General features: G+C 32.7%; 1 non-coding gene across 1 annotated transcript; it reads right to left on the bottom strand.

The window, feature by feature from the left end:
* Positions 1-3970: 3970 nt before the first annotated feature.
* On the bottom strand, positions 3971-4043 carry TRNAA-UGC. Its single transcript has one exon. It is a non-coding gene; the product is annotated as a tRNA-Ala (tRNA).
* Between the last annotated feature and the right edge of the window lie 3748 nt (positions 4044-7791).

Below are 7791 nucleotides of genomic sequence, written 5' to 3'. Positions count from 1 at the left end.
TATTTTTTATAAAAAAACTTATGAGTATTTTTTTTAGATAAAGTGCAAAGTTCAATGGTATTTTTATTAATTTAGATCATAATTAAAAAAAAATACAAATTTTTGTGGATTAAGTTAATATTAATTTTATTAAAATACATAACACCACATCAAAATTAATTTATTGGGACTAAAATTAAAACTAAAAAATCAATTTATTTTAAACTAAAAAATTAATTTATTTTAAAACTAAAAAGTATTTAAGGATTTTATTTCTTAGACCTATCTTTCTAAATTATGGATTTTATTTCTCTATCTTAAAGCACAAAATTGAAGTTGTTAGTTAGTCAATTATAATATTTGACAGGCTAGTTTTTAAACTACTTTAAATGGGTGTAAAGAAAGCAGGAGAATAACTTAGTGTCACTAATCTGACACGTGTTGAGCATGTACTGAACACTTGTTAATACAATGGATACATTACAAATTTATAATCCATTGTATCAGACACTTGATTTTGAATATATTTTGAGAGTGAAATGTACATTAAGCTTTTTTGAAGTATACAAATATATATACTTATTTATATGAATTTATCTCTAATATAAAATTGATAATTTTTTTGAAATAATTCTTTTTAATTAACGTATCATTGTCACATCGGTGTCCAAGTTTTTTAAGAATGACATGTTACTGTTACGAACAGAAAAAGAAAACTGATCCTAAGAATTGGGAGAAATCTCTCAAGAATGACTAAATCAAATCTAATTTAAATAACTAGATCAAATCTAATTCAAATAACTAGATTAAATCTAATCCAAATAACTCGATCAAATCTAATCCTAACAATCCCTCCCTTAAACTGAACACGAATAGTAATCAGTTTATATCTACGACTTCATACAAAACTTCCACCAGGTAACTTCATCAATTCTCATGTGCCATTTCTGTTTATTTTTTCAGATCCATGGCTTGCCTCCATTTCTCACTCTTCAATGCTTCTTAAAAGTTTACAAAGTTTGCAGGTTCAATAGGGGTAAACATGGCTGAGCTTCATCATCTTCTTTACAAAAAAACATCTCCTATTGCATAGTCTCTCATCCAGACTGGTGGTCTCTTATTCCTCGCCTTATTCGAGATAGGAGAGCTTGCTTCAGCCAAAGAGCCAGATGAAATATTTTTCTCTGCAGTATTTCATATGTTGCTTCTATATCATTATTTTCATCTGACGCTTCTATATCATTATTTTCATCTACCGCTTCTATATCATTATTTTCATCTGCCGCTTCTATATCGTTATTTTCATCTGCAGCTTCTATATCATAGAGTCTGTAAGCTTTTGAGTATTCACTAACTCCCAGCAAAACATAACTCAAACTCTTATCATCTAGCCTAGTTCTCTGAGCTGCCTCCTCTTTTTGTCTCTGAATCAACTCGAGCTCACAATATTGTTCTTCTTCCTTCCACTGCAGCTCCAGAACTAATCGTCGCTGTGCTTTTTCTACCCTTTTTCTATTCTCTTCCAGCATTTTATCTAGCTCTTCTCTCTCTTTTCGTGCTTGTTCTTCTTTTTGTCTTGTAGCAGTAAGAGCGGCTTCTTTCTCTTTCTCAAGCCTTTCTTCAACTTCTTCTGAATTAATTAGTTATTCCATCCTCCTAGCTGCATCTTCTTCTAACTTCTTCAACTCTGCTTCACGCCTTTTCTTCTCTTCTTCCTCTTTCTTAAGCTTCTCTATGGAATGATTCCGATCAGTGGACGCACAACTAGGACTGGAACTGAAGGATTTGGGGAACTTGAATGGAAGACCTACTTCTGCGTTGGCGGCTGAGGGAACTTGAACGGCTGCTTCTCCTGGAATGGGTAGTGGAATGATAGGGGGAAGGACATGGGTCCCTTCTGCTTCTCTGACTATGGCGATAAGAATTGGAGCGGTGAGTTTATGACAGAGACCTTGAACCACTTGTCCCTATAAGTTTCCATTGAGTTTGAGTGGCTGCTACAGGCTGAGATATAGCATGCAATACGAACATTCGATTCAAAGACATCTTTGTCTCCATGATTAAGCCTCTCTCAGGATGAAACACCTTGCATGTTCCATTTTGAAACAAAAAGGTAACCCCTTTGCTTGCAATTTACCACTACTCAACAAATTGTTCCTCAGGTCTGGCACATAGAACACTCCTGTGATTATCATTATGATTCCATTCACTTCCAGCTGTAAATTACCCTTTCTGGTTACAACCATGCTTGACATTCCCAATGAAAATGTCCTAGCTTGTGACAGTTATAACACTCCACTATGGCCTTGTTGAAGGTTTGTCTGCCTCGTCCCCTTCCTCTACCTCTAAAGCTTCCACGACCTTGATTCCTTTCTCCAGCAGACTGCACAAGTGGACTCTCCATCGACATACTTTTATTATGACACACTTAGAAGACTGTTGCTTCTAGTTTTAGGTTTAGGGCACGGCTCTGATACCAAATTGCTAGGAACAGAAAAAGAAAATTGGAAAGATCAGAAGAATTGGAAGAAATCTCTCATCCAATTGAAGAAGGACTAAATCAAATCTAATTCAAATAACTAGATCAAATCTAATCCAAATAACTCAATCAAATATAATCCTAACAGTTATCATATCTATTTGGTATCATATTTATGTCTCGCATCTAATCTCATTTTTATTTTTGTGACTCTGAGATATTTTGCTTTTATAAATAGATATATTCACGAAAATAAGTTTAATTTATGTTGAGATGGAGAATAAAAATTTACACTTAAAGGACGTTGATACTTGGGACTTTGATTCCTCTTAGTGTAAAGCTTGCACTTGCAATTACTTGGGTAAAGAATGTGTTTCACTTAAAATTCACTCAAGAGAAAATAATCAAATGACGAACCATATTTGAGAGAGGATAACTTTTTTTTTTTTTTTTAATCTTTGGGAAACAAGAAAGAATAAAAATTAAAACATGGCATGAATGACATCTTCTTGAATCTTTGATTTGTTCTCCTAAATGTATATAAAAAAAATCTTATATATTTTTAGATATAATTTAGGATTACCTATTTAATAAAACTCCATCCAAACTTCTACTCATAAATTTAATTATTATTTGTATACAATTGTTAATATGTAAGAAAATACACGTACAAAATGTTTATACAGAATTTGATTAGAAGCTATCTCCTAATAGAGGGAGGCTCAATTACACTTTGTTGTAAGATTTGACCCTATCAATTTGAATAGCATTCTCCAAGTATAAATATTGAACTCTAAAGTATTCATGAGCAAAGTAAGTTTGTTGAAACTATCTATAAAAGTGTTCCAAAGTGAGTCATGGAGAAGATTTGCCTTAAAATCTAGTTCCAATTAAGGATGTCAATGATGAAGAAATGCAAGCTGTTGGAAGGTTTGCCGTGAAAAATTCTAAAGTATTCATGAGCAAAGTAAGTTTGTTGAAACTATCTAAAAGTGTTCCAAAGTGAGTCATGGAGAAGATTTGCCTTAAAATCTAGTTCCAATTAAGGATGTCAATGATGAAGAAATGCAAGCCGTGAAAAATTTCAGAGGTGGTAGATATAATTTAATCTACAAGTGTGTGGAGAATGGTCTTTTCAGTCCCATATAGACTTTGACCCCAAATTTTATATTATTGTGATAGAAGCTATAAATGACAACAATATTCAATTGGTCAGATATTGCAATTGTGAAGAAGTTCCGTCATATGCATGGGACGCTACCGCCATCCCTATAAGCGCTTATAAAAATTATTTCTCCCTTTTAGAGATGCAGGGTATTGATCCCCATACCTCTCGCATGCTAAGCAAGCGCTCTACCATCTGAGCTACATCCCCACAATTTTTGCATCACAAAACCCTAAATTTCCCGTCATCTTTAATAGTGAAAATGAAGAAATATTGCTACCCAACATGTCATGAATAGGGAAAAATTGTAAAGAAATAATATATTTAATAATAGATAGTCTTATTTTTGGAGTTGCGGGGTATCGATCCCCGTACCTCTCGCATGCAAAGCGAGCGCTCTACCATCTGAGCTACATCCCCGTGATTTTTTCATCATAAAACCCTAAATGTCCCATCATCAATAATAGTGAAAATAAAAAAATATCAAAATATTAATAACAAATAGTTTGGTTTGGTGATGCGGGGCATCGATAATTGTGAAATTGAAAAAATATAATAACAAATTAAATACTTTCTTTTGGAGAGGCGGGTTATCAATCCCCATACAACTCGCATGCAAAGCGAGCGCTCTACCATCTAAGCTATATCTCTACAATTTTTACGTCACGAAACCCTAAACGTCTCATCATGAATAATAGTGAAAATGAAAAAATATCGCTACTCGTTATGTCATAAATAAGGAAATATTGAATAGAAATAAAATAGTAATAATGAATAGTTTCTTTTGGAGATGCAAGGTATCAATCCCCGTATCTATCGCATGCTACATTCCCACGATTTTACATCAAAAAACTCTAAACTTCCCATCATCAATGATATTCAAAATGAAAAAATATCCCCGCTCATCATGTCGTAAATAAGGAAAAATTTAAAAGAACTAATATACTTAGTAATCGTTTCCTTTGTTGATGCATGGTATCGATCCTAATACTTCTCACATGGGATGCAAACGCTCAACCATCTAAGCTATATCCTCAAGATTCTTACATCACAAAATCCTAAACATCTCGTCATCAACAATAGTGAAAATAAAAAATGACGCTATTCATTATGTCATAAATAAGGAAAAATAGAATAGAAATAAAATAGTAATAACGAATAGTTTCTTTTAGAGGTATGGGGTATCGATCCGATCCCCGTACCTCTCGCATGCTAAGCAAGCAATCTACCATCTAAGCTACATTCCCACAATACTTATATCAGAAAACCCTAAATGTCCCGTCATCAAGTGAAAATGAAAAAATATCTCCGCTAATTATGTCATAAATAAGGAAAGGTTGAATAGAAGTAAAATATTAATAACAAATAGTTTCTTTTGGAGATGCGGGATATCCCTTACCTCTCGCATGCTAAATGAGCTCTACCATCTAGGCTACATCCCTACAATTCTGGCATCATAAAACCCTAAATTTCCCATCATAAGCTACATTCCCACAATTGTTGCATCATAAAACCCTAAATTTCCAATCATAAGCTACATCCCCACAATTGTTGCATCATAAAACCCTCAAATTCCCATCATAAGCTACATCCCCACAATTGTTGCATCATAAAACCCTCAAATTCCCATCATAAGCTACATCCCCACAATTGTTGCATCATAAAACCCTAAATTTTCCATCATCAATAATATTGAAAATGAAGAAAATCTAGAGATGCAGGGTATCGATCCCCATACCTTTCGCATGCAAAGCGAGTGCTCTACCATCTAAGCTATATCCCAAAAATTCTTATGTCACAAAGCCCTAAACATCTCGTGATCAGTAATAGTGAAAATGAAAAACTATCCCGGCTCATTATGTCCTAAATAAGAAAAAATTGAAAAAAAATAATATATTTAGAAATCGATTCAATCGGAGATGCAAGGTATTGATCCCTATACTTTCCACATGGGAAATGAACACTCTACCATTTGAACTACATCCCTACAATTCTTACATCAAAAAACCCTAAATGTTCCTTCATCAATAATTGTGAAAATGAAAAAGTATCGCTGCATATTATGTCGTAAATAAGGAAATATTGAATAGAAATAAAATATTAATAATAAATAGTTTCTTTTGGAGATGCGATGTATCGATCCTCGTACTTCTCGTATGCTAAGCCGTACCTCTCGTATGCTAAGCGAAGCTACATCCCCACAATTCTTGCATCACAAAACCCTAAATTTTCCATCATCAATAATAGTGAAAATGAAGAAATATCGCTACTCAACCTGTCATGAATAAGGAAAAATTGAAAAGAAATAATTTTCAATAATATATTTAATAACATAGGTATGCTAAGCCGTACCTCTTGCATGCAAAGCAAGCGATCTACCATTTAAGCTACATCCCCACAATTCTTATGTTACAAAATCCTAAACGTCTCGTCATCAATAATAGTGACATGAAAAACTCGTCATCAATAATAGTGACATGAAAAACTATCCCTACTCATTATGTCGTAAATAAGAAAAAATTGAAAAGAAATAATATATTTAGTGATCGATTCATTTGGAGATGCAAGGTATCAACCCCATACTTTCCACATTAGAAGTGAGCGCTCTACTATCTGAATTACATCCCCACGATTCTTACATCAGAAAACCCTAAACCTCCCGTCATCAATAATTGTAAAAATGAAAAAAAAATATCTACGCTCATTATTTCATAAAACGTATGTATGAAGCCTTGGGATGGGATGTTAAGAAAGACTTTGAGTATTAAGAGCATGGTGGTAAGTATAAAATGTCGAATATGAAGTTAGGTTGATTTCGAATATGAAGTCCATAGATAAGAAAAGATTTAGACATAGGGGCATTTCAAGAATTGAACACAAAACCTCTTGCACACTCAGTGAGAATCATACCACTAAACAAAATGCCTTTTCTTGAACACCCAATATTTTTAGCTTCTACTCAAATATATTTTTCTCTTAGTAGTTGGAGGGCTATAAAACGAAAAGTTGAATTGTTATAATATACAAGGGTTATCAAATAAACCAACAACCCAACAAAATTAACAAACTAATCAATTTTGGTTGGATTGATTCGGTTCAATTCATCAGTTTGTTTGATTTAATTTTTATATTTTGCCTCGTATGACAAGAAAATAAAGTTGTATTGAATGCACCTTAGTTTCATTTATGACAAACTCATATGAAACATAATTGCATTAATAGTACTCAGAGTTGGAGTCTATAAGCATTTCATGAACTTCAGTGCAATTCATGCTTCATTAAAGATGAGATGAACTTTAGTTATGTAGGGAAACTTTAAATTGCTTCATGTGGAGCTTCAATTACTATATGCTAGTTACAATCTTTAGGATTGACTAATTGGACAGGAATTCATGGATTTAGGAAAATTTTTGTGTAATTATCAACTACAACTTATGTTTTCAAATTTTTAGGACATAATTTAGGTAGTTGTTTTTATGAGTCGTAAACTTGTTTCTTTGCATAATATGGATTTAGTTGAACTATTATTATCGATAAGATGGAGAAAGAAATTGTCTTTGAATTTACTAATAGACCTAGGTTCATCGTTATTGTCTTTTAACTTGTGATTTTGCAAAAAGCTTAACTAATATGAACTGTCATGTCACAAGAACTTTTAAATAAAAAATATACCCTACACATCATTCAAGATGGCAATAAAATGGAGTTAAATTGAACGCACTTTAGTTTCATGTTTGGCGTGTTCAAGATAAAACATAATTGTGTTATTGATATTGAGTCTGGAGTCTATAAGAATTTAATGATCTTAAGAGAAATTCCTGTTTTATTAGACGATACCAATTTTATTTAAGGTACTAGGAGATCAAGAATGTAGATTTGAATCTCGTCAAGGAACAGTAAGATTTGAAAGGTTTGAATTCTAGACAAAATTTGTACCTATTTATTTCTTTTTATGACTAATTATAAATTAAGACAAAAATATTTTTGTAAAAATAGATTTATCTCTACAGCTTTCATGACGAAACCATGTTTAGACTAGCAGTTTAAAGATTCGGTCACATAGGTGTGATTATTTTGGATGGGTTCTTAATAGAACTTACTGTTGAGATGAGGGAGCTTTCAAAGATTGTGCACTCACACATGGTTTTTTTTTTTTTTTTTTTTTTTT

This window comes from Cucurbita moschata, unplaced genomic scaffold (assembly GCF_002738365.1).
Source record: "Cucurbita moschata cultivar Rifu unplaced genomic scaffold, Cmos_1.0 Cmo_Scf00077, whole genome shotgun sequence".
Lineage (NCBI taxonomy): Eukaryota > Viridiplantae > Streptophyta > Magnoliopsida > Cucurbitales > Cucurbitaceae > Cucurbita > Cucurbita moschata.
This window is presented reverse-complemented; position numbering and strand designations above follow the sequence as displayed.